This window comes from Cuculus canorus, chromosome 2 (assembly GCF_017976375.1).
Source record: "Cuculus canorus isolate bCucCan1 chromosome 2, bCucCan1.pri, whole genome shotgun sequence".
NCBI lineage: Eukaryota > Metazoa > Chordata > Aves > Cuculiformes > Cuculidae > Cuculus > Cuculus canorus.
The window spans coordinates 30,982,575-31,009,164 of NC_071402.1; the positions used below are offsets into that span (position 1 = coordinate 30,982,575).

A 26,590-nucleotide genomic window follows, 5' to 3' on the forward strand; every position below is an offset into this window, starting at 1 on the left:
CATTGCAGAAGTCATATAAGGCATCTGCATCTGTATATAAGCAAGCAGAAACAGTGCTAAAAGCACAAATATTAGGAGTTACTTAGACTACAAAGATATCCTCGAGCATATAGATATCTGCCGCTAATGATTTCAACAAAAACCCCCAACCAGACTATGTTGAATCAAATGCAAATTGACCATGAAGATTTGAAAAGGCCTTTGAAGAGCAAAGAATCTGCAACATAAAGTAAACGATGAACTATGTATATGTCTATCAAAAGATGGATACCTGTAACAGCATTGGCGGGCATGCAAGGTAACCAGGCAGGACATGAGAAAAATGAGAAACTAGTTGAATTGGTCATTACAGGGGAATTTGGGCAGATGCTGTGTTGGGTAATGAAGATGAGAAGGTGTCAGACTGCTGAGGTATCACAACAGAAGTGGTGAAAGAAGCTGGACAATTGAATACAAAGATGTTGCCAAGTGTTGTACTGACCATAACCAGCTCTCTGAAGAGGCAGCACTACTGACAGGAAACAGCCACACGCATGGACACCACAGCTGTGATTTCTGAATCTGAGCACTGGCTTGCACTTTAAAAAAAAAAAATGGGTTTTTTTTCAGAAAGCAAGTGGTGATGTTGAACAGGCTGGTGGCAAGAGTCCCGGTAGGGTGTATGCCCCCAGGGGGACAGTTTCTCTCCACAACCTACTCCAGCTCCCTCCTTTTGACTCCTGCTGCTTTGCTTCCAGGTGGGTGGACACAGCAGTCCTCTTGCCTTCAGTTCCCCCTGTCCTGTATGAAAGCCTGTAACTAACTCCACTGTCTAAGTCCATCCTTCCCCAAAGCTAGCTAATTCTTGGTAAGAGATTCAGCTTCCCTCTGATTTATTAAAGTGGAGAAAAATAACAAGAGAAATGGGTGCTTGGCCTTTTGGATATTTCATGAGAAGGCTGTATTATTTATAAATAATTTATCACCTTGAAGCTACACACTTTCTCCCCAGGTTGTATGTCTTGTATAACTGAACTGTGTGATTTACCTTAAATTGCCCATCTGCCATGCGTCGTCAATCTCCATACAGTGCTGTTTCTCTTCTCCTATAGCCTTTATTCATCGATAAGAGATTTGCATAAAATGATTTCTTCATGTAAATGTGATCAGGCTGCGTCTCCAGAATCCTGTATAACATATGTACCAATCCCCTTGAATCAGGCTAGTGTCTACCTTGGTAATTGAATCTGTTTGTTGCTGTAGTTTTGGGAATTAGCTGCGAGCAGGATGCATGTACTTATGTGCTTTTACTGTTTTACTGCAGCCTTCATAGACTTACCTTATCCCAAGGCTTATTTGAAAAGAACAACAGGAAGGGGTGAGGGTGGAGGTCGGCAGTCTTGCAGCTCGGGCAGGGGCCAGGGCGAGAGCCAGGGTCTGAAGGGGGCTCCCAGGAGGCACTCTGGTTATCTGTGCTGGTCCTGAGCCAGGCAGCCAGCCCCGTGGGGACAACCCGCCCAGGGCCTGGACAACTGGTATGATTAAAATGTTGCACAAGCCAGAGAGATAAGGAGTCCTGTTGTTTTGTTTGGTGTCATTCAGGCTATGACAGGGGACTTGCTAAGGGTCTGTGAGATGCTGGGCTGTGTGAATGCTCTGCCCAAGAATGGAGCAACCAAAGCACCTCCCAGTTCTTTCCTGCACCCTTCTGCACACAGCAATCTTAGGCTTGCATTTGTTTTTGGTATTTTTCTTTATTTTTTTCTTTTTTTTTTTTACCCCCAGTCACTGCTTATGGCTGAACCTCTTCATTCACGATCTCTTCTTCCTGGCCTCAGTTTCCTTGCTCTGATTTCTCTTTCTTTTCTTCCACCTCTGTTTGTAGGCATCTTGTCCCAGCTTTTGCCTGTCACCTCATTGTCTCCCCTTTACCTGAAACATGAATAAATGAGATAATGAGACAGAGACCAGTTGTCCCAATTACTTTGTATATGTATGCATATGTATGCCCTCTCCTACTCCCTTGTCTCTTGGCTTTCTAGCCTTTTCTACAGGATTCTCTGGAGGATGGGATTATCTTCTTGGTGTGTATTTAGTGCCTTGATGCTGCCACAGCATGAATAGCATTGACTAGTGGTACACATATTTTGAAACACTAGAGCTGTACTGTAGTGTTCATTTGGGTTAATAATGCCTAACAAATTACCGTGTAGCCTAGCTTGTCATCACTGTCAACAAAATATTTTCCTGTGTTCAAGTTGCCATTGTGTGATTTTATATTTTTGAAGCTGGAAGGGAAGATAAAATATAGTTGGTATGGCCTCTGATAATTAATTAATGCTTTTTATGCTGATGTTAATGTGTTCTGAATAATGTTTCATAGGAAAGATGTGCTAATTTAGGTAATGGTGATGGTATTTTGATCAGGTGTGTAGCGAATACAGAAGTTGGAGGGTGGTGGGTTTTTATGAATGCTTCTCCATCTTTCTATAATTACAAGATAGATAATATGAACTTGCCAGATTCAACATGCTAATGATTGCCTTCCAGCTTTTAGAGAGACAGAAATTATACACTAGCAGTGTCTGAACAAGATTCTGTTTTGGTAGTGTAATAAAACATACAATACTGTGCTCTCTTGCCATTGTGTAAACATCCATGAATATGTCCCCAGACTTTCAATACAGAAAATAATGAAGATGAAGCAGAATTTACTTTAAAAGTACTCAAATGGCTATTGATGGCTTGGGAATGCTGGGTTATCAGTAGCAGATGAACTGCTTTGCTGTTGTCTGACACTTTGTAGGGGCGTCTCATGAATCATTTTCAGATAAAAGGTAAATGCTCTTACTGTCCAATTTTGCTTCCTTAAATGACTACACTTTTCAGCTTCATCTACAGATTTCCTGAAGCAAGCTCTCTGTGGCTGAGATGCAGGGTTTTTTCTTAGCAAGATACCTTTTTTTTGAACTGTCTCTCAACTGTGCTGCCTGATTAAAAGCAAGTCTGCCAAGATTGTGGCATGCTGTGCTTGTTTTGGCTTGGGTAGAGTTAATTTTCTTCATAGTAGCTAGTCTGGGGCTATGTTTTGGACTTCTGCTGGAAACAGAGTTGATAATACAGGGATGTTTTAGTTACTGCTAAGTAGTGCTTATATACAGAGTCAAGGCCTTTTCAGCTTCTCATGCAGTGAGTATGCTGGGAGTATACAAGAAGTTGGGAGGAAGACAGCTGGGAGAGCTGACCCCAACCTACCAAAGGCGTATTCCATACCATATGATATCATGCTCAGCATTCAAAACCAGGGGAAGAAGGAAGGAGGGAAATTCGGAGTTATGGTGTTTGTCTTCCCAAGTAAACGTGATGCATGATAGAACCCTGAACACCTGCCTGCTGATGCGGAGCAGTGAATTAATTCCTTGTTTTGCTTTGCTTGTTTGCGTGGCTTTTACCTTACCTATCAAACTGTCTTTATCCCAACGCACGAGCTTTCTCACTTTACCCATTCCGATTCATCCGATCAGGGGGAAGTTAGCGAGTGACTGCGTGATGCTTAGTTGCCAGCTGGGGTTAAACCACGACACAACCCAATGACCACCTGCTGTGCTCTGTGTTCCACAGGCAACTTAGTGCTGGTCTGTGCTGGACCATTAGGAGGAAGGTAAGAATATTACCCAAACACAGTTCCTTTTAAATATATCTCATATCCTCGGTGCCTCTAGGCTGATGGGGAAGAGAGCACTCTGGCTGTAGTGCCACTGGCCATTTTGTTAGTTGCATCTTGCTGTGTCTTACTTTTAAAGGAATATTTTGCAGCCCATTAATTCCTCTGCGATGAGGAGGATTCTTTCCAGGGTTTATTTTCTTCTAAAATGCAATTGGTATGAGAGATTACTGCAGAGTAACATAGGGACCATTAGCCTTTCATACTTACTGCCATTACATTGGGACTGTGAAGGCAAAGGAGAAGTCTGAGGTAGAAGGTCAGCCTTGGGATGAAAAGAAAAAGAAGCAGAAATGGTAGGAGCTATAGCAACAGTATTCGTGAATCTACCACAAATTGTCTAATCCCCACTTAATATACAGCACACTTGAAATTACTACAGTTTTTGGAATTGGTTTCTTTGTTTCAGAAGTCGGTGGTGCAGCTTCAAGGCAAGGAGTAGCTTGGACTTACTGGGATACCGTTGCAGAAAGGGCTCTGGATATAGGAGATAGTAACCTCACCTGTTTGGCTCAAGAGCTGTGAACAAGCTCACAGGTTGTTAGAGAGTATTCTGCAGAACATGGAGAAATTCTGGGAGAAAGCTTTTATAAGCTTATTCTATTTGGTTTATTATGAAAACACGTTAATTAAATACTGCTACGAATAGTGTATGTTTTATACTGTTTTATTTGCAGTAAGAGATAAGGCTAAATTTCTCCTGCACTTGTTTCAAGGTGTATATAGTCATATCTTGACAGGTACATCATTGTATTGTAAGTTTCGGTATCTGTAACAGTGGAACTCATGTAGGTATGGTGAGGACTGAAATATTTGCCTGAGGTTTTAAGGGTGATTTGGGCACCAAAGCTTCGTTTCCTGGGGAGGTGGAATACCAGGAAATCAACTTTTTTTGGTTTTGGCTGATTAGAAGACTGCTGCTTATTCTCTTGCCTTTCCTGTCTGCCCCTAACCTTGAATCTTCCTTTGAAGTTGCTCTAGCTGATTATGTGAAATTAGACTTCATTGGAACAACTGCATCAGGCAGCAGTGAAGTATCCCTCCCGACTTTTTTTCCAGTAGCTAAGAGGTTGCTGTTGACATCTGAGTGTATTGTCGAGTTGCTTTAAATACTACTTCCGTACTGGGTCATGGGAAAGGTTTTCAGCACAGTATTTTACCCTGATGCATCTATAACTCTAGCGGCAGCCATCAGCAGCACCACTTCTGCAGCTTTTTCAATAAAGAAATAAATCTCTCAGTCGTTTTTCCTGGGCTCTGCACAGCAGTTCCATGAGTTAAAATTCACAAAGAGAATAAGGAGGATGATGGTGTACCTCCCAGTTACCATGGAAATAACTGAGGGCGCACACAGCCTACTGGACCCAGGAGCACTTGAATCTGGGCATAGAGCGCGTTACCCATCAGAGTGAGACGGAGGCAGATGCCCACCCTTTTCTTGTCTCTATTCCTCCCCTACAGCATAAGTGTGGGGTTCAAAGGAAAGCCCCCACACCCATGCTTTGCTTGTCAGGCTCCAGAAACCTGGGAAGAGGTGTAGTGAAAGGAGTGCCTGAGTATTTCTGGATGGTTTCAGGCCTTTGTTTACTTCAGTGAGTGTTTTTTCTCCTTCAGTCTCAAGCATCAAAAAGATCTGGCCAGTTGTGCAGTCTGCCAACGTTAATCCAGTCTTGTCCAGCAGAAGTGAAGGGTCATTTATTCCACCCCTATGGCTGTACCTGGAAAGCTCTAGCTGTGCTGGAGATGGTGCAATGATGGGAGGTATCAACACCCTGCAGAGCTGTGGCTGACTCCTCACAACCTCCAGCAGATGCTGGACAAGGCCCCCAGTAGAGTCAGTTGTCCAAAGAGAAGGAGCTGCATGGGCAGTTAACTGCTGTCTGCCTTGGTGGCTTGTAAGAGTCAGTTGGGCAGTGAGAGCCCTACTTTAGAGTTGGGCATTGTTGGAGGGTCCCTTGATGGTAGGAGTGTGTGTGTGTGCGTATAAATACATGTTTTTTTAATATAGACATGTCTTTCCTAATCATCCTTGCTCCAAGACTAGTTCTGTATATGTAAATCGAGGGGGGGAAAAAAAGAACCAAGCCCCAAAGGAAACCTAGCAAATTATAGCAGCCTGTATCACCATAGCCTTCCCATATTATAGAAGAGCCAGACTAGGATGCTGATACCCAGAAGAAGGTTGGTAGTACTGTACAAAATTCACAACTGTTGAAATAATTTTTGGATTTTTAATGGGTAAATTTGGAGAACAGTTCCACCAGCCTTATATTGTACAAAATCTGTCATTATATTGTACTTTTTCCTAGAGAGTAAAAGGACGACATGATCCCCGGTGAGTTAAGAAGAATAGTTTCTTCATGCCAGGAAAAGAAGTGAAAGGAAAAATGAGCTGTGTAAGATTTGCCTGTGACATTTAAAGTCTAAATCTGAGTTTGTCTGAGTAATTTATCTTTGGGTGCAGGAGGGAGAGCAGGAGAATATGAATGACTGCATCTCAGTTATATCTAAGCTTTCTGATAGATGAAGAGAGTTTTTGGTGACTCCATCTGGCTGGAAGGTCTTTCTGTATGATCTCTTTTCCGACAGATGGAAGATAACACTAGGAGGAGTCCTTTGATTATCAAAGCATGGGAATTACTCCAGTGCCGTATCACCCCGAGACACCACTTTCTTTCATAGTGACAGGTGATGTTTCTGGGATGTTAGAGAGAGATGATTTCCCCCTGCTGCACTGGACAAGCGTACACCAGATTTTCTTTGGCAATATTAGACCTACTCACTTTCTGTACCTGTTGCTGGTGAGGAGAGAGATGAAAATAGAAAGTGTAGAGAACACGTGTATAGGGAGTATGTAGAGAACATAGCAAGTACAGAAAGCCTGAAGAAAAAGGGTATGTTTATCAACTTCATACATGTTTTTTTTACGTTCTGCTTGAATTCTTGGAGTTTCACAGAATCACAGAATGATTCGCTCTTGGTCTTCTCTTCTCCAAGGCTAAACAAACCCAGGTCTCAGCCTTTCCTCGAAAGAGAGATGCTCCAGTCCCCTCATCATTTTTTGTGGCCCTCCACTCAACTGTCACCAGTAGTTCCTTGTCTTTCTTGAGCCAGGGAGCCCAGAACCAGACACAGCACTCCGGATGTGGCCTCACTAGGGCAGATGAAAGGGTGAGGATAACCTCACTCAACCTGCTAGACACATTCTTCTTAACACACCCCAGGATATGATTGGCCTTCTTGTCCATGATGGCACAATCCTGGCTCATCATCAGCTTGTCTATCAGACTCCCAGATCCTTCTCCACAGAGTTTTTTTTTAAAAAACTAACGTGTACAGATGCATGGGTTTATTCCTCCCAAGATGCAGAACCCCCTACTTGCCTTTGTTAAACTTCATCAAGTTCCTCTCCACCCAGCCTGTCCAGATTTTGTTGAATGGCAGTGTGACCTTCTGGTGTATCAGTCCCTCCTCCTAGTTTTGTGTCATCAGCCAAATTGCTGAGAGTACACTGTCCCCTCATCCAGGTCACTGATGAATATATTGAACAAGACCGGGCCCAGTACTGACACCTGGGGAACACCACCAGCTGCAGACTTCCAACTAGACTCTGCACTGTTTCTCTGAACTACATATTGAAACATGTAAAAAATGACTAAGCTTGCATTAATTGAAGTCTTTCCTGGATATAAAGGTTATTTCTCAAAGAGCACAGCATTTTTTAGTTCCCACTACTGCTGACTTTGTGCTTGGGCACATGTTTGGAGTATCCCATTGAGCAACCTCGCGCTTCTGTCAGGATTTCTCTTTGCAACGTGTAGCTTTTCATGTGAACCTATCATCAGTCCTGAGTCCAGACCTTCCTTTAATTTCTAGAACTAAGATTTATCTTATTATGTGACTATGAGAAGTTAACTAATGGAGCCAGTATCAGCCTTCTGTGAACCGGCTACCACTTTGGCATCAGTAGGTGGCTATGGGTGTCAGTCCTTGCTCAGAGGGAGAATGAGAAAGGGCTGTGCAGCTGTGGGAGTCGGGGTTCAGCAGGGTTTCTTCTGGTGCTATGGCATATGTGGGCTGGGGAAGACAGTCTCAGCCCTTTTCTGCTCTGGAGCATATTCTGGTGGCTAGTAGGAGGGTCTGCCTGCCGCATGGCCCTTTTAGGGGATTGCTGTGTTTCCAGCAGGCGTGACTGAAGCACTAGGTTTAGTCTTCAGCCTGTGCTTGTATCTTATCTGCCTTTTCTAACAGTTGCACATCACATAAAGTAACTTGAAATACAGCTGTTTTCATCAGCTGTTTGCTGGTGAAAAGGCTGGAAGCAATGTTGTTGAGGAATGGCAGAGGATCTGGCGAGTTTGGAGGAAAGCAGGCTGAGGGTCAACCTCATTGCTCTCGACAGTTTCCTGAGGAGGGGAGGTGGAGCAGGAGGTGCTGATCTTTTCTTGCTGTGATCCAGTGCCAGGATGTCTGGGAATGGTTCAAAACTGTGTCAGAAGAGGTTCAGACATTAAGAAATATTTCTTTACTGAGAGGTGGTCAAGCTCTGGAACAAGCTCCTAGAGGGGTGGTCAATGCCCCATGCCTATCAGTGTGTAAGAGGCATTTGGACATTGCCTTTAGTAATATGCTTTAACTTTTGGTTAGCACTGAACTGGTCAGGCAGTTGGACTAGGTGGTCATTGTAGGTCCGTTCCAACTGTTCCAACTGTTCTGATATTTTCTTGCTGGACACTGGCTGTGCGGTGGAATTCACCTGTGCTAACAATACACAGCAGAGCAAGAAGCTAACAAAAGCCATGCCTGCCAGAGCTATTTGCCTCAGTTACCACTCCCCTTACTCTGGAGGAGGTTAGGAGAAAGTAATTTGAGGTAACCCTTTCCTGCATGCAGGCTGCCTTTCCCAGACTTACCTGTGCTAGTCATTGCATGTCTTTGATGTAGGATGTCTCACCATGCAGGGGAAATTATGTATGAACTTGCCTCTTTTACCACGTAACTACTGTAACCTCATCTGTGGTGTTAACTTATGTTTGTACAAGGAGTCGATGCTTTGTTCCTTGGAAACCTGGGGCAGATCAGGAATAGTCAGATTTGGAGGGGGGTTGGTTCTGAAGTGAGATGAATTTCTTTCTTTGGAGCTCCTCTGCATAATTCACAGTTGCATTTTGCTATCCACCTGATCACTGCCTGTTTCGTGTCACCTCTCATGCAATCCTGGTTTTTAACATGAAATTCTTAATCATAACTCACGTCACGTCTTCAGGAAATGTGACTATAGTAATGTCACTGTTGTTTTTTTACCAAAAAAAAAAAAAAAATCTCTACTCATGAGTGCCAAACAGTACAGAGGGGAGACCCTAAACATCTGAGGTTCCAAATGTCAAACCTCAAGATCCTGTTACAAAGAAGTTAGAACAGCAGCTGGGTTTCTCCGCCAGCTTTGATTGAAGTGAATATTTACTGTTTCTTAAATATTTTCTCTGATTTATTTTCATATTTAGAAAACTTGTCCCGCCTTAAGTAACTTTTGTAAACTTACTTTTCTATTAATACCTGAACATGTCTGTGTGTAATTTTGTGTGGTTAATTTTGTGGAGTTTGGGTTTTGAGTGGGATTCCTTTGGTACTCTTTCTGATATTTTCTCTTTGCTATTTATGCTCACCGCCTGAGACACTTCCTGATTTTTTTCTGATTTCATAGTTGATAGCATTATTATTTTATCAAATAACCTGATGAATTGTTACAGCAAGACTACTGCAGCAGCCACCAAAGCACTGATGCTTTCTAATGGCACACTTTACCTCTGCTCTATTATCTTTGCCCATTTCATTATTTGCAAGTTGATTACAGCTGCATTTCTCAGGGGCTATAAAATATTCAGCAGCCTGAACTAGCCTGGGGAGAATCACAGTCTTTGCAGCCAAACACCTGCCCTCAAAGGCAAAGAGGAACCAAAACCCTCGTGTTTTTAGCTGATTGGGAAATTCCTTGTCTGCGTTAGCTTTCTCATAGTGCTCACTTAGAGGTGTACACTAATTAAAAATTGCCGCTTTATTTTTGATGGGTGTAACAATAAGAATAAATGTATAACTAATACATTTCTGCCGTACTTGCCTGGCTGCAACAAAGAAAGAAGTAAATGTTGCTATAATTGGTTGCCTGTTTGTCAGTGTGTGGCAGTTGGCATTCTGTATGGAGTTGGGAAAAAAATCTCTCCATTAGGGGGGAAAAATTACCACTACTGGTTATGTTCTCACACTTTGTCTCTCTGGAGAACTAGCTGGCAATGATTGACTGAAATGTGCAATATTTTACTAAGTAGGAAACAGATAAGATTTTTATAAACAGGATACTTCATCATTAAAGTAAAGAAACAATTGCTTTGACCTTGACACTGAATGAGTAGGGCCAGCATTGTGATAATTGAGAATGTAGCTAAGCAACAGTTCTCCAGGAGCTTGCGCTGCTTTATTTTTAGTAGACTACATTGGGGCAAGGGGCCCGAACAAGCAAAGCGACTGATTAATGCTTACTTTGTACAAAAATTTTGAGTTGTGTTATGGGCTTATATCGATTTTAATTTGAGTTTACATCAAAAGAAAGTAATTGAATCAGTACATCCTTCTGTGATCTGGACAAGCAGATATAGCCTGACAGTAGTGCTGATTCCTTAAGCTGCTGTAGACACTCAAGTCTTCTGAAAATTAATAGTGTAGAAGAAATGCTATGTTTCTTCGGAAACAGTCCATTTTATATCTATTTCTGCTTACTTTGGCAATAGTTAAGTTTCCTGATCTTGCTGGTTAGCGCTGTACAGCCTAATTTATTTGATAAGTTGGACAGTAGTTCTAACTAAATTAGTTTGGAGTTCTTTAAATAAGTTCTTGCAACCACTTGCTGTAGATGTCTCTAATTTTGATTTAAACTAATCTTACAATACTATAGCAAGCCAGTTCCCTACAATTAACCCTGTAAGACCCTTAAAATGTGTAATAAACTTCTAGGGAAAGGAAGGACTTTCTTCTAGCTAAGTCAGTTTACAAACTTAAGCAGTTGAATTTTTCACTTCAGCAATGGAAAAAAAAACCGGTCTGAGAAGTTTAACATTTTTATGTAGGTATTGCAGGACTGATTTCAACCACGTGGCCACTCTGTTATCTAGTAACTAAAAGTATGTGATGTGAAGCTGGTGCTGATGAAAAGTTTGCAAATTCTTTACCTCTCTCTGTTTATAGTAAATCTCTCATCACTGACTTGGATGCTCTTTCTTTAAGCTACCAAATCAATTACTAAGTAACAGTGAGTTTCTGCTCATAAAACTCAAGCAGCTGCAGAAACCTCTTTGAAAATACAGTCACTGCATGGATATGAACTACCATAACTTTACATATAGGAGCCTTTAATGCTGGTTTGTCTGTGAAATCCATATTATTGGCAACATTACACAGGTGAGAGACTAAAAATATTGTAATTCTCAGTCTGGCTTCTTTATCAGATCTTTGAAAGTCAGAAGATAGTGAACAGATGACAGTGATAAAAAGGAGTTTAAAAACTGCGTTAGTTACTCTTGGGTGTTTTAAATAAAGGAAGGAAACCTTTTCCTAAGCTACTTTACTCTGGGTATGATTTTAAATTTGAAGAAGCAAGAGATCATGTATGTTGTCTGTTATATTCTCATAGTGTGGCATAATTGAATTCAGAACTGTGAATTCATCTTTCTTTCTTTTTTGCCTAGGAGGAAACGTTTGTCGATACTGTATATCACTTGAACATAAAGCTCTACAGAGACTCCAAGGTAATTATGCAACTGCTTTTTCTTTTCTGTGGTGGTCAGCTTGGCTTTAGTTCATTTTTGTGAAGACTCCTGTAATTTATGAAGGTGTCACCGCTAAGCAGTTAAACTGGGTAGTGGCAATGTTACAAGTAGCTTTTACAGAAGCTGTCGCGTACAGCTTCGTGATCTATGATGCACTGTGTGATGGCAGTGTGTGTATGTGTGTGTATAAAATAAAGACGTGATACATTTTAAAAATGCAGTTGTTCTCGCATCTTAAAAAGCAGCAGTACCAGTGCCAGGTGAAAGATAAAATCAGCTGGTTATGGGTTTGTATGTGGTCATTCAGAAAGCCTTTCCTTACCTGTCAGCATTCTAGCTCATTGCCTTTCTGAAGCTGTGCAAGAGGCACCATGTGCTCTGCAGCACTGGCAGAGGCTTTCCTGCCCCAGATGGTGGAAGTTTTGATTGGTGGATCTGTTTCGGTCAAGCAGAGAGATGACTGCCTCATCAGAAATTGTTGTCTATGCTCACTTTGCCAAGTTCTTAAAAGCTGATTCTGCTGCTGCAATTGCTGTAGATGCTGCAGATCTATACATTATGTTTGCTTGTTTCAAAGCCTCTTTTGAAAGCATAGCAAATGAGATCTCCATTGGTATGTACAGAAAATAAATAACAAAATAGATGTTTGGGCTTCATGCTTCATGTTCAAGTTACAAAGCTATCCCATTGCAGAGGGTACAGAAAAGAACACTGTTGTTAGGAGGTCAAGGAAGGCCAAGGCACAGCTGAAGCTGGACTTGACATGGAAGTGCAGACTAACAAGAAGGGCTTCAACAGGTACATCAATCAGAAAAGGAAGGTTAAAGAAAGCGTTCCCCAACTGATGAAAGAAAATGGTGACCTCGTATCAACAGATGAAGAGAAAGCTGAGGTACTCAACAACTTTTTTGCCTCAGTCTTCACTGACAGCCGCTCTCTACATCCCCTTGTTGTCAACGGACAACAAGAAGGGGCCCAGGGGTTAAAACTCTCCCACTGTAGGGGAGGATCAGGTTCATGACCACCTGAGGAAACTGAACATACATAAGTCTATGGAACCTGATGAGATGCATCCCAGAATCCTGAGGGAATTGGCTGATGTGGTGACCAAGTCACACTCCATGACATTTGAAAAGCCGCTGCAGTCAGCAGAAGTCCCTGGTGACTGGAAGAAGGGTAACATTGTGCCCGTTTTTAAAGAGGGTAGAAAATACAACCCTGAGAACTACCCACCTGTCAGCCTCACCTCTGTGGCTAAGAAGATCTTGGAACAGATTCTCCTAGAAGCTATGTTAAAGCACGTTGTGGGCAGGGAGGTGATTAGAAACAGACAGCATGGCTTCACCAGGGGCAAGCCCTGCCTGACCAACATAGTGGTTTTCTGTGAAGGGGTAACCACATCAGTAGGACACAGGAAAACCAATGGATGTGATCTGTCTGGTCTTCTATAAAACCTTTGATATGGTCCCCCACAACATCCTTCTCTCTAAATTGGAGAGATATAGAATTGATGGGTGGGCTGTTTGGCGGATAAGGAATTGGTCAAAAGGTCACATTCAGAGAGTAGTGGTCAAGAGCTCGATGTCCAGATGGAGATCCGTGACAAGTGGTGTCCTTCAGGGATCTGTACTGGGACCGATGCTGTTTGATATCTTCATCAATGATATAGACAGCGATATCAGGTGCACCCTCAGGAAGTTTGCAGATGACACTAAGCTGAGTGGTGCAGTTGTCATACCAGAAGGACGGGATGTCATCCAGAGGGACCTGGACAGGCTGGAGAAGTGGGCTTGTGTTGAACCTTGTGAGGTTCAACAAGGCCAAGTGCAAGGTCCTACACCTGGGTCAGGGCAGTCTGCGATTTCAATACAGGATGGGGATTATGTGATTGGAAGCAGCCCTGTGAAGAAAAACTTAGGGATGCTGATTGATGAGAAGCTTGATATGAGCCGGCAATGCGTGCTTGCAGCCCAGAAGGCCAACTGTATCCTCGGCTGCATCAAAAGAAGCGTGGCCAGCAGGCTGAGGGAGGTGATACTGCCCCTCTGTTCCTCTCTTCTGAGACCCTACCTGGAGTATTGTGTCCAGTTCTGGCATCTTCAACATAAGAAGGATATGGAACTGTTGGAACGGGTACAGAGGAGGGCTACAAGGGTGATCAGAGGGCTGGAGGACCTCCCACACAAGGACAGGCTGAGAGAGTTGGGGATGTTCAGCCTGGGGAAGAGAAGGCTCCAAGGAGACCTTATAGTGACCTTCCAGTACCTGAAGGGGGCCTACAAGAAAGCTGGGGAGGAACTGTTTACAAAGGCATATAGTAATAGGACAAGGGGGAACGGCTTTAAATTCAAAGGGGGGAAGATTTAGATTAGACATTAGGAAGAAATTCTTCCAGATGAGGGTGGTGAGGCACTGGAACAGGTTGCTCAGGGAAGTTGTGGATGCCCCCTCTCTGGAAGTGTTCAGGACCAGGTGATATGGGGCCTTGGACAGCCTGATCTGGTGGGAGTTGTCTCTGTGCATGGCAGGGGCATCGGAGCTAGAGGATCTTTAAGATCCTCTCCAAACCATTCTGTGATACAGTATGTAGACTGGTGCTGCTTGCATTCATTTACAGGAGGTCTGATGAGATTTGAGCAACATCAAATTTATATTGGATTGCCACTTAAATAATTAACATCTCCCAACACCTGGCAGCTGGTGAATTTTCAAACACTGAAGTAATTTTTAATTACAAGTGTGCTGGCCCCTGCTTGATAGCTGTTTCTAGTAAGTGATGATGTGGTATTGGACTGGATTTGGTTGTACGTAATGTACTCTGTTTGTGTCTCAGTTGAGAAACAGTGAGAAGTCTCTTCTTTAGCACAATGATAGCCTTGAAACTTTCTGTGGAATCAGTGCTTTGCTAATGCATACCAGGTAAGTGGTCTTGTGGCACGTTCATAAGACCATAAGCAAATAATCTTGAAAGTAACCACATTGCACTGACTGACCTGATGCATGTTCCTAGCTTTTCCTAAAGAAAAGCTGATTTGCACAGACAGGTGTAGAGGTTTAACTTTGTTTCTGCAGAAGCTGGAAGAACGACCTCTAGTAACATGCTTGGTTACCACAACTTGTCTGACCAGGTACCTCCTCAGCTACAGTGACTGGCTGTATGAGTTTATGTGAATATACCCTCTCTCAGTCTGTTCTCTGTAGATAGTACAGAGATGCTTCAATCCCAAATCTTGAGCCCATAAGAAGCATATAAATATACCTGACATATGATTGATGGAAATACTATTCCTTGGTAATATTTATCTTTAAAATTAACATAGAAATCGATGATCGCGATCAGGCACCTAAAAGATAGAATTAATGTAAAATCAATTTAATATCAGACATGCTTCTGGAGTCTTAGCTTGTCCAAGTCGGAGAATTATGTCTTTAAATCTGTCAAAGATGAAGCGTTTTAGTTCTGAACCCTTATTCTCTGTAAGAGATACTATGATATAGAGATTAAACGCCTCTGGAAGGTGAGGGATTTTTCTCTTTCTTCCTTGTTGAACAGCTTATAATTTTGGAAATGCTATTTGCAATAAAAATGTGTTGATGATGCTGCTGCATGTCTAAAGGACATGGATAACCTGAACTCTTGCATGGGAAATCAGAAATTGTGAACAGATTATTGTGTCATGTAGTTCTCCACCAGTGATAGCCACACAGCGTCATCTGACCACAGTTATAGGTCCAGCAAATTACCTTTCTGGTTCAAAAAAGTTGGGAATCTTAGAGCTGGAGAAGAAAAAGTCATTTTACTGGGATTTTAGAGTCTTTGAAAATTCTGGATTTACTTTTCTGATCCTATTTATGGTACAACCCAGAAACAGTTCTTTGTCCTTGAGTGAAGCTGGGAGGTGAAGACAGTGTTCTTTCAACTAGCTTTGTTGGTGGAGAAACTTTAGCTCGGCAGTATGGGATTTTTGAATGTCTAAAAAAACAAACAAGCCCCCCATGGGTCACCTTACAGCTATGGTTTAGAGAGTGGCTGAAAGAAGTGCCTTCAGATTGAGGTGGGGAGGGCAAGTGCAGCCAGTGATAAAGGAGATGGGTGGACTGAGGACTTCTTTCAGCCAGTCAGACTGCTGAGGGTCCCTCAGTGCGGAACCACATCCCCAGGAGCTGCATGAACACAGGTGTCTGGGTATTTTACTGAAGGATTCCTCCCCTAATGTTGGTTTGGTTCTGCCATGTCAAGGACTAGGGGTTACACTCGGTGTAAATTTTAGGAAGCATAACTGTTCATGTGATTAGCATATAAAGTGTAAGAAAGTGTGAATCTAATTGCTGGTGAAGTGTCCAAGGTGAGGTGGTCCTGTCACAGGAGGACTGGCAGAAATAGGTGTTGCGTAGTCATTTCACTACAAGCAGACGAATGGTTTCATGTGGTAGGTGTTGTGGGGCAAGGGATGTATGAGGAGTGAAGAGCAGGGCAGGGGTTCCTCAGGTAGGTCTCTAGCAGGACAACTGAGGTGTTTGCAAGCCCTCCTCTGCACATCTATGCTTTGTGCAGGATATGCAGGCATGGTTTGATGTGTGTGGTGGTCATGTCTGGGTTCATGGTGTCCTGCCATATTCCCTGTGTATTTGCTTTGGGTTGCCTGCCATTGGTGTGGTGAAGACATAAGGCATGTGGCTGGGGGAAAAGTGTGAGCCAGGTGCCAGTAGGAGAGGGCTTGCTGGCATCTGAGCGCTCATCAAGGCTAGGGGAATGTTGTCAGGAGCCTGGCTGTGCCTGCCAGCCAGAAAGGCAGTGAGAAGGGGTAAACAGGCCCTTCGCTGAGAGCAGCTTTGGTGCATGGGATGTGTGGTTTGGTGCTTAAAATTAACAGTTTGCCTGTGTTGGAATTTACTCAGGAATAGCTGCTCTGCTTTCAGTTTCTGTCTAGCCTGTTTCCCTTATAATGTTCACATGCAAATGGTCCACCGCTGTGCCCAGAGATTGGGGTTTATATGTATTCAGTATTAATAAAAAAACATACAAGCTTCAGCCTGAGTTTTCTCCATTTTGCTTGTGTGGGTTTGGGCTGGGGGCTGTGGGGGGTTGTTTCGGGTGGTTTTTTTGGTTGGTATTTTTTTTCTTTTTTTTCTGGAAAGCCCTCTCTCCTTGTCTTTAGTATTTCACTTTCTTTGAATTGGTAAAAGCATTTTCTATCTGTTTTGATGCTAATAGGCTCCACCACGTTGGCTAGTATGAGCCTAAAGACATCTCATTGATGCCACTGTCAGTGGTAGCTTCTGGGCGTCTGCAGGTTTCCTTCTCCAAGACATCACATTTTCCCTCTGCTCTCTTTAAAGTGCCCTTCCAGATGGCTGGCTCTCCTGCAGGAGTGAGCACCCGTGGGCAAGGACACTCACTGCAGCTCTTCAATCTGAAAGGGTCATAAATACATTAAGTTTGTGCTTTTCATTACACTGAACAGAACAGGAGGAGCTGCCTTGTCAGCACGCTCCCAAGGGGAGGACCTGCACTAAAAGGTCTGTGTATCAGCACTGGGGGCGAAAAAAAACCTTTGAGAACAACGTTACTGGGCTGGCTGTTGGTGACTTGAAGTCAGTGATCTGAGAGATTGTTCATGGGTCTGACTGCAGCTCACTGTCTTGCCTTTACCTCTTTGTTTTCTTCCTCCTTTGCTGTTCACATGGCCCTGCTGCCTATCCTGGATGCCTGCAGGTGTTGCGAGGGCTGCTGGCAGGGAGCACTGGAGGCTCCCCCCTGCCCCAGAATAACCCAGCTACCTCCTCACAGGCTTCCAGCATAGGTTCGATGTTTGTGAGGAACATGATAGAAAAGCAACGGTTTTGAGGATGTGAGTATACATGAGGCCAGATTCTCTGCTGACCCGTGTTGAGTGGGGAAGTGAGATGATGTTCCCCGTCAGCAGGGGCTGAGCGCTGCTGCCTGGCAATGTGCAAGATTTCCTGGTGCTGAAGGGCGCAGAGCAAGATACTGTAGGAACTAAACTTGTGCAGGTTCACTTCAATAAGGCACAGGAAAGCAAACAAGCAGCGGTTGCTACCTATGGTGTTCACTACATGTGTTTAACAAAACCCACTGTTCTCAGATGTAATGCAAAGAAGCTAAAGAACCACCTCACAACAGGAGTTAAGATCATTTTATATAGACCCATCCTGCATCTGCAAACATGGAGCGATTCAAATATTCCTGTGATGGATTTGCATCTGCGGGGCTGCAGTGGAGGGTGCCAGACCAACAAACTGCGCTGACTGTGAAAATAGGCTTATGTTGCAGGAATGACTAAGGTGATTATGGAGCTGCACGAGTGATTAATTTACCCTGCTTTTGTTTTACTTTTGATCCCAGGCCCTTTGCAAAAATGCCAATCTTGGCATAAGATGTTTTTAAAATTAAAAATAAGTCAGTTGCAGTAACAGCTTTACTATGCAGATGTGCACTGAAACTAATCCAAAGGTAACAAAAAAAACCCAGCTTATAGCGTATCTCCGTAACATATATATTTGAAATCTGTAGATAAGCATTCACCAAATGCTTTGCAATCAGAATATCTATTCACATTTTACAAGGACAGTATTATTATTCTTCAGATCGGATATGCAGTGACATAGTGGTAGTGCTTTCTTAATAACCCTCCTTTAAGCTCAGTTTAGAAAGCATTTGTTTTGTTATTAAAATTACTCCATATATTTGAGACAGACTTCAGCTGAAGAACTGCCTAGCACATGCTAGACACATATTGATTTTTTTGTTTTAGCCCAACGTTTCCCCTGGGCATTATATTATTTATTCATAAAGCAGAAATTATGTCTGACAGGCAGTTATAGAGGGATGTAGAGCTGTAGTCCAGAAACAATGTGAAAAGCTTCACAAGGACCCCAAGAAATCAATGTGCTGATGCTAAAGAGCAGCCTTTTAATTCTGAGCACATGTTCTTGCAATCACTCAGCATGGAAAAGGAAATTTAAATAACAAATAGTTACTATTAAAACTGCAGGCCTAAATTTTCATTCATCTTTATTCCAATTATCTGATCCAAGGTGGAGGGCAGCTAGCCAAGCCTAGACACCTCTCAGCCATAAAGCAGGCTTGCTGCTCTAGCCCTAATTTGCACATTTGTATGTAGATTTCTGTTGGAAGTAAGTTATTTTTATCAGTGAAGATTTAAAACCTGAGCATTCTTCAGAGAGCCAGATATTCCTAAAATCTGCGTGATTCATAACCACTTACTCTAATTGAGTGTTAGACTGATGTCTGTACAGCAGATTAAAATAATAAATAGCTGGTATTTTTAGAATATGAGTTGAAATATTTTGATAAGCTAGTCATTGTGATAGACCTGTTTGAAAAAAAATTAGGCAAAAGGAGATTTGTGCTGGTTTTGTTCATTTAAAATTAGATCACAGCATACTATCCAGTAGTGTTTGCTGGTGAAAGATATATTTTATTTGCAAAAATGTTTTATCTACTGAAAAAAAAACCTGTTGAACTCGCAGGTGTTCTTAGGAAAATTTTTAGCTGACCTTATACTTCTCTCAGCAAGATAATTACCTTTAATTATTGAAATGTTATATTTCAAATGAGATAGACATCTTAATATCTTGTCAAAGCAGGCCACTATGGAATTTGTTTCTTGTTATTTAAAATGTAGATAATGCAGTCAAAAAAATAGTACATCATCATCATGTAATTAAATATTTCGTCCTAATGTATAAGCACAAAGGAGCTGAACTAAATTTGTTCCGGCAGTTCCTGACTTTCTAGTACTTGACTTTGAACCTGAATGTTCTTTGATATAGGGGGTTGGGAATGTCAAAATTTGCTTTGCCTGTTTTGAAGAGGGAAGGGAAATGTAGGAAAAAGTCATTTCTACTCTATAGACATGAAAGTTACTGTCTTTCTCTTGGTTAATAAGAAGGCCATGTTATTTGCAGTGAAACCAAGGCACTTCTTAACCTCGTGAAGCTAGGAAGTTAACATGCATTCCTTAAACTGGTCTACTGAACACCTTATAGTTCGTTTCCCCAAGGAAGGCTTTGACCTCTTCCATCGCAAAACATCACAATAAATGCAATTTTAAATCACTCAACTGTGACAGCATAATCTGCGTCCATTCAGAATAAGTAAAAGTGCCTGAAGCATGCACACATTTCTGGGTTTTTTTTTCCCTACAGGAAGTTGTTTTTGAAAAGAAGGGGAAAATATGATACCTCGTTGGTATCTTCTAGGATATTGAATGGATGACCTTTCACATTTAGTGTGCTGGCATACACAGATGATACGGGGAAAGCACTGGAGTGTTTTCACCTACCTGTCTTTCATGGATTAGAAAATCTTTCCTTCAACACAATTTGAAGAAAGTTCAGTGAAAGACATTTTTCTGGGCTATTGTACATGTTTCAATGGGCACATTTTTAATGGTTGCTATCTGATGAGAATGTGAGGTCATGAAAATACTTCATTTCTCAAAAATGAATGTATTTTGATTTGTTCTTGCCAATACTTTTGAAAGCTGCTGTTAACTTGCAAGATTTAGCCTGTATTTACACATAAGTTTTAAATAATAAATTTACTACATAGTATTCAGGAGTCTGAATGTTGAGTAGTGACTTTAAACGTTATTTTTTCAAACTGTTAATCTACGGCTGCGCTAATAATTTTTCTAATCTATTTAGATAGCTGGTAGCCAGTCAGTTAATAAGGTTTGTTCATCCAGAGCTCAACTGCATCTCTCTGACTCTCTGAACTCTATTTTCTTGATTTAATTCTGTCATTACTGTTGTCTGGAACGTAACTCTCTGCTTTTGACAGCAGAAGAATACCCAGCCCCAGATAAAGCACTAAAATGTGAATACGCGTATTTTCTGCTTCACCAGCCTGGAGTGCTCTTCAGGACGCTCAGGCAGAGGATGTCTGCACCAGAGCTGGTCGCTCAAGCTCTCCCCTAGTCAAGGGAGGGAAGTAGCTACTTTTAGGACATGGTCCATTGAACTTATTTTGAAGGTTTATTTTATTTATGGAAATTTGCATCTTCTAAGACCCTTATAGGATGCTCTAGTCTGAAGGGAGTGTGGCTATCCAGTTGTGGGATGGAAGAATTCAGTTTCAGACTGACACACACTGAGTTACTTCGAAGCAGCTGGTCCTCACGTGAGTACAGCATCCCTGTTCTTAGGACAGTGATATGCAAGCTATTATAATACCTACTGGCTTTCATTTAGTATCGATCCTTATTAGGACATAGTGAAGAACATGAAGCAAAAACTGAAGGGCAAACTATGTTTGACTGGCATTTTGTTGGTACAGTTTGTCTGATTACAGTACAGCAAAAAGAGTTTCCTTAATTTTGAGACATTATTGTGTTCCCAAAATTGCTTTCTTCTGATACTTTGCTGGAACTGTCAATGAAAAGTGGTTGAATTGGAAACCACCATTAAAAAGGTCGTGTATGGAGAGATGACATCTGCTGCCTTTTTGTATTTTTATCTTCTTTCCCCCAAGAGAATAATTTACCTAATGTCAACATACTGTTTATGAAACACCTTTCCTCACCAAACAAACAGATATTTTCAGAGGCTTAGTAAGAGGTTGCCAGATACTAGTCCATCTCACAGTTCATTTGACTAAAAGGCAGTATTGCTGCTGAGACTGTCATCTGCTGAAAAGCAAATGTGTTAGAGAACCAAAGTTTGTTACTGAGCTCAGGTGCTTCCGCTCTCTTGAGTCTGTAAGATGGCTGAGCTAAGGAAACAACAGAAAAGATATTATCTGAAATATTTTCTAATAATTAAGCTATAAGTATGTAAATCAATCTATGAAGCACCAAATTGGTTGTGGACCACTGATGTTTCTGACTGCTGCATACAGATATTTTAGGAATCATTAAAAGATAGCAGCTCATGACAGCCTTAGTTAATGATGTCCTGGGCTTAAAAAATGAGCTGTGAAAGATACTAAGGCATTTTTTTACTGTGAGAGTGGCGAGGCACTAGAACAGGTTGCCCAGAGAAGTTGTGAATGCCCCATCCCTGAAGGTATTCAAGGCGAGGTTGGATGAAGCTTTGAGCAACCTGATCAAGTGGAAGATGTCTTTGCCCATGGCAGGGGGATTGGCACTGGATGATCTTTAAGGTCCCTTCCAACCCAAACCATTCTATGAATCTGTGAATCTGTGTTTCTTCATACAGAGATGTCTGTGGACTGAGAAATGATCAGGAGTGAGTCATAACAATGCTCACATTCATGAAGCAATGCCACCCCTTAGTCCACTGTCACGCATAGTCCATATATAACTTATGTAGTGCTTACCTTATTCAAACCTCCTGTAAAAAGAATTTGTTTTCTTGTGGACATTTTTGTAATATTCATCATTCTGTCTTGTAGCAATTGTAGTAAGAAGCATCCTGATTTCGTATCCAAAGCCATTCTGGCCAATCCATTGGCACATCCCTCCAGTTAACCTGTGATACCAGCTTCATCGCTGACCTGCTGTGTATTCAAACCAACATCTGTGTGCTTTATGCTTTGCTACAGCTGAAGTTAAGGATAAGCTGTAGGCAGACACCAACACACTTAACCTCATTTTCTCCTTTTAAATCCCTTCTTAAAATTGCCTCCACCATAATCCCTGGGAAAAAAAAAATAGGTTAGCAATGTGTTACAGCCACTGCCTCTAGTGTTGACTGATGCCGTCTCTTTGTTCCCTCCTGCTTCCTTCTCAACCACCCATATCCATTTATTGGCCTTTTTGTTATGTTTAAATGTGACTCTCTGAGGCAAGAACTATCCTTTTCATTCTCTTTGAGCACAACCTGCAGCGTGCCTGTATTCTGGTCTGGGACTCCTAAATGCTACTGTAATGTAAGAGAGAGGAAAAAAGGCGTGATGGCTCAGTGCTTCACAACTTTCATAGGCTTCTTCACAGCACTGCGTGAGGAAAATGAATGTTATTATCTTATGACAAAGGTGAAAAATGAAGGCATAAGTTCTTAATAAGGAATGTTCTTAAAATATTTCTGTTAAATTTGAATGTCTGAGCTGAAATACAGGTTATCTCTTTTTCTTTTTTTCTTAAGGGCTTGTGGCATTCATTAGTATTTAATATCAGATCTCCTAGTGCTTCATTTGCAGGTGCGTGTTCACCGCTGCTGCAGATCAGGAGCTGGGGAAATGAAAGGTTTGAATATGGACAGGACATTTGCTCAGTGTTTTCCCAAGCATCCATAGGAGCTCTTTGCCAGACCCTATGTCACTCATTTAATCATAGAACTTCCTCGGGTCTCCTGCCACAGTGACATGATTATGGAAGAACAGTGACATGATCCTGTGGGTTGGCAGTACTCAGAAAATCAGTTACACAGGAGTCTCCTTTTATAGCTCTATTCATATACCCCTCCTGTGTAAACTATCAGTTTTCGTGTGAGGTCATGATGTGTGCCTGGGCCACAAGGGCAGCCTAAGGCAGGACTACGGGCATGAGGAGATACACTTTTGGGGCAGCCTGCGTTTTGCCATAGGCAGGCACATGTGTGTGGCAGATTTGTGGGCTCTGCACACTGCCACAGTGCTTGGCTGAGCCTGGGTGGCTGCTGCTGTTAGGAGAGCATCAGCCTCACTGGATTTTGGATGTGTTTGCTCTGGGGCCATGAAAGGCTCCTCCACATCTGCCACAAGTATGGACAATTTTTACAGCAGTACTACCTAAATATAAATTACCTTTTTTACATAAAAATCCCTGATGTTGTTACTGCTTAGTAGTTCTCTTAAAATTTAAGTTAAACTTCAGTATCTTATCATTTCAATAAGTGTGATGTTAATTGGAATAGCACATTTATTGAACGAATGTTTAGTGAGGGATAATAGTTTTCCTGTAGATCGCATGTTTCAAAAGCACTCCAGTGTGCTACTAAAAGAATTTGCTTCCTTTTTTTGTGAAATGAAGGGCTTGCACACAGTAAATGCCAGTATAGAGTGGAATAAAGTTTTAGCTACTGTTACAGATAGGAATATCGTAATTGCCATTGAGTCTATTTTTCAGTGTCTCTCTTGCCAAATCTAGGTCTTGTACTCTTATTATACAGGATTTGATGGTGTTACCTTCCTGAAGTTTTGCTAAATCTCAGTGTATGGGTTTTTTTTGTTATCTAGTAACATCATGATTTTAAATGTCACTGTCTGTGATACTTTTGAGACAAGTAGCACGTACAAAGGAGAAACTAGACTTCCTTTTCAGTGGTGTAAATCCTCTCATCTGTCTTCAGATGAGCTGTTGCTCTCTCTCAGTAAAGTAGTTATTGTTGGAGGTCCAGGTACTTTGTGTCTTTGGCATGAAGAGTATCTGTTTTGTATGATAGATGAGAGGAATGCATCCATGACAGGCTGACTTATTTGGTGATGGTGGTTTGAGATTGCTGGCATGTGCTGCCAGAAAAGTTAGTGAGCAGGAGAAGTACATGAACAATTTATATGTATTCTATATTTGCTGGATGTTTGTCAGGGTGTGCATGCATAATGCATTTCTAATTGGTGGTTGAACATAGACAGGGATACACAGCAACCCTTTTTACTAGGATGAAGGAGCTTGTAGGGCGAAAAGTTTAAATATACCAAGCTCAGTCTCCTAAAAATATATGAAATAGTAAATTTCTTGCTTATTGAGGAAGTCCTATAATAGACCTGGAAAAAAGAAGTAATTTAAAACTACAAAATCAAAAGTGTTTGGTCTAGCTTTTCCAAATTGAATTAAAATATATTTCAAAGGAAGATCTCTAAGATGCAGCAAAATTAGTTTATTTTTGTTTCTCCAGAGGGTCTGGGCTTAGACATACATGTTCGGGGTTGAAGAGGAATTCAGTTCCCATGGAATGGCATCTGCAGGTTCTAACCTCCCTGCACACACTGTCTGCAAAGCTGCCACTTAGGCATTTTCTGTAACATAGGCACTGGGCTAATCTCTGACCATCCATTCATTTTAAGCAACTATTAGTTCGTAGCAGCTCTGCTCAGTAGTGACTTGACCCCTCAGTTATGTTCAGTACTATTACAAAAACCTACTATATTCTTTTCTAGCTATTTTATACATGGGAGTGCTGCTTGGGAATTTAGATTGACTGTTATTGTTAGTCAGTTTAATCTGTGAAATATCCACATAATACTTACCTAGTTCTTCAAAAAGACTATTGAGCACTCTCTGCCTTGACACCACCAGGGATGGATGTGGGCTTGGGCTTTCAGCATTACCTCTGCATGTCCTTGTGTCTCTAGATTAAGAGACTGTATCTTGTCTGAAGCCGTCAAAATCTTTTGACTTTTTGACTTTATAGCCACCCATCGAACAAAGAAAACAGCAAACATCTCACTGAATACAAACTTTCTTCAGAGCATGGATTTCTTTTCAGAGCTAGTGAAGCTGTAGTCTGCAACTTGCTTTGAGGTAACTGAAAAAGAAAATGGGAAAAAACAGTCCTATCAATATACCATTTTCTATTTAGAGACCTTTTAAGCACGCCTTTGCAAGTGATTTCTTTAAAGCTTTTAATGTACTTGCAGTGCTGGAAACTGAGGAATATTTTCAGTGCTTAGTCACACCGTATACTCTTGGCATATATTCTTGCAGTCCCCATCAGGCAGAAATCCCTCTTGAATTAAATAGTTTTTTTGCCTGACAGTCTCTCATTTTAAATTAGCAGTAACAGACTTAACTGTAAAATATTTTTTGCTGTGGGCACATTCCCTAATAATTACCCTCCACTAGTAAATACTTCACTGTATCAGTGAGACATTAGGAGCTTTTAATTCTTCAAACCCAGTGACTATCTTTTGTTTAAGGACTGCTTCTGTTGGAAGAAGAGTTTGATAGGTTTGTCTTAAAAACAAACCTGACTGTATAATTAGGACATTGCCTTATGAAGTTATTGCAATAAGTGAAATTTGAAGCACCTCTTGCATTAGAGATTAGAGCAACCAGGTATAGTAGGGCCAGATTCTTTTTTGATGCCTTTATTTTCCAGGTATGCATTAATATTGAGAAGAGACTGATTTGTGCCAGACTACATTTTTAGTATGGATTTAATTCCACCAGGAGTCAGGGTAGTGAAACGTGCTGCATGGCAGCTGGCACAACAGCATTTTTAATCAAATAATAGATTCCAGCTGGTGGGGAGTCAACTGAGTTCTGAAGCAGGCGTGACTTAATGCAGATCTTCCTTATTTCTTCAATAATATGCATTACCTTTGCATATTAAGCAAATAAATGGAGGAGGGGAAGTGAAGGAAAGCAAATTTCTAGGTTTGCTAGAAATAAAATTGATATAACTTCATAAGGTGAGTTAGACAAAGGAGAATACAGGGGTTTGTGTTCTGTAATAAATCATCTTGGACTCTCTCTCTTCTCACATATGAAATTATTTCTGGTTTGCAAGTATTCTTGTGATTGCATGGTTCATTTTCTGTACTTGATCCTTGGACACTGCATTTGGTGTACTTTAGCTTCCTACTGCTGTCACTGTCAACAGGAGTCATCCTCATGTTACTCATCAATCTCAGTGCTTTATTTAACCTGGCTAGATTGCAGAATGGTGGTTTGAACAATTAGCTCCAGCAGCAAAGTGTGGGTCTTTCTGGTGTCACTGAACTGAATATTGTTTCAGACAGACCTTTTTCAGTATTGTTTTCTTCTCTGATCTCACTAAAAGTGTAAAGATTTTGATAGGATTCAGATAAGGAGGATCATATCAATAGGTAGAGTTGAAACAATGTAATTATGCTACAAAGCCAAATGTAATGGTACTAGAAAATACGGTGCATGTTGAAAAATAACATCAGGTGCTGCATTTTCAATGATTTTTCTTGTTAGCTTTTATCCCATGACCTAAGCTTAGTGCTTAGTCAGACACTTGCTCCTCACTTAATGCTTACTGTAGCTTAGTTGGTGCAGTAGAAAGAAATGACAAACACCACAAAACCCCCATACACTGTCTAAGGCTTTTTCTTCTCCTAGTTTTCTCCCCATCTAGAAGCTGTGATACATGCTAGCTAATTGCCTTTCTA

General features: G+C 41.5%; 1 protein-coding gene and 1 long non-coding RNA gene across 8 annotated transcripts in view; one reads left to right on the forward strand and one right to left on the reverse strand.

Moving 5' to 3' along the window:
- Nucleotides 1-26,590, forward strand: part of PAG1 (phosphoprotein membrane anchor with glycosphingolipid microdomains 1) — a 119,042-nt gene that overhangs the window by 18,341 nt on the left and 74,111 nt on the right. For all 7 annotated transcript variants that reach the window (XM_054058585.1, XM_054058582.1, XM_054058586.1 and 4 more), the window contains exon 2: nucleotides 11,443-11,502. The gene's annotated coding sequence lies outside the window, so the exon portion shown is untranslated. The remainder of the gene's footprint in view (nucleotides 1-11,442; nucleotides 11,503-26,590) is intronic.
- LOC128851235 (uncharacterized) lies at nucleotides 1,767-22,031 on the reverse strand. Its single transcript, XR_008448505.1, has 3 exons — nucleotides 21,851-22,031; nucleotides 3,914-3,968; nucleotides 1,767-1,911 (listed from the first exon to the last, which is right to left on the reverse strand). It is a non-coding gene; the product is annotated as an uncharacterized LOC128851235 (long non-coding RNA).